The sequence below is a fragment of the Acyrthosiphon pisum genome, unplaced genomic scaffold, assembly GCF_005508785.2.
Source record: "Acyrthosiphon pisum isolate AL4f unplaced genomic scaffold, pea_aphid_22Mar2018_4r6ur Scaffold_10267;HRSCAF=10871, whole genome shotgun sequence".
Classification (NCBI taxonomy): Eukaryota; Metazoa; Arthropoda; class Insecta; order Hemiptera; family Aphididae; genus Acyrthosiphon; species Acyrthosiphon pisum.
This window is the reverse complement of record NW_021758522.1, coordinates 1-831: the sequence shown is the minus strand read 5'-3', so window position 1 is coordinate 831 and position 831 is coordinate 1. Positions and strand designations below refer to the sequence as shown.

General features: G+C 27.3%; 1 pseudogene; it reads right to left on the bottom strand.

Annotated features, from left to right (window-relative positions):
- Positions 1–161: 161 nt before the first annotated feature.
- On the bottom strand, positions 162–734 carry LOC107885730 (annotated as a pseudogene).
- Positions 735–831: the final 97 nt, after the last annotated feature.

Below are 831 nucleotides of genomic sequence, written 5' to 3'. Positions count from 1 at the left end.
TACTCAGTTAAAATGTTTAAAAAAAATGACTGCATATTTAAATTTATATTTACTATAAATTATAATCTTTAATACTTTATTACAAATACTTTTTTTGTTTTTTATTAGAAAAAAAAAAAATAATCACAATTAATAACAAGTTAATATGATATCAGAAAAAATTGCATTGAGAATTGCTTGATAGGGAAAGTCACTCATCAATACAGTAATTCTTTACAAACAGTTTGAAGAATATTATTATTATCTAGGAGCATAAGAGGAAACTCAATTTTATAATTATTTCGAGGTTAGGTTAGGTGTTGGTATTCAATTTAAATTTTTGTGAAAACACTTATAATTCAGTTTGCCAATGTACAATGAGTTTTTATTTGAGGTTATTGTTTAGGACTTATTTTGTTATAAACTCATATGCTAGCGAGTATGCTAGGGAGCATCAGCAATGGTACAAAGTTTATATTTTGAAACTACTGAATGGGACGACCAACGAATGTTTCGAGGGTTTATCCGGGCTTCAGAATAAAGACAACTTACCACCAAAAATCTTCAACAGTATCAAAACTAGCAACTTCATGTATATTTTCTTCCCAAACTTTACTTTTATTTTCAAAAAACCAAAGTGTCCATTTATTCTCTAATGGATGTTTAACAACTAATTCTGCAATAGCCGGTTCAGTTTCAATGGGTTGTTCATTTTCAACTTTCGGTAATTCATCTGACTGATTAACTGGTTCTCCCTAAATAAATATAACATATAAAAAAAACAAAAGTTATTACAATTAATAAATGAAAGAATACATTTTAGTGGGTAATATGCGCTACTAAAAACTCACT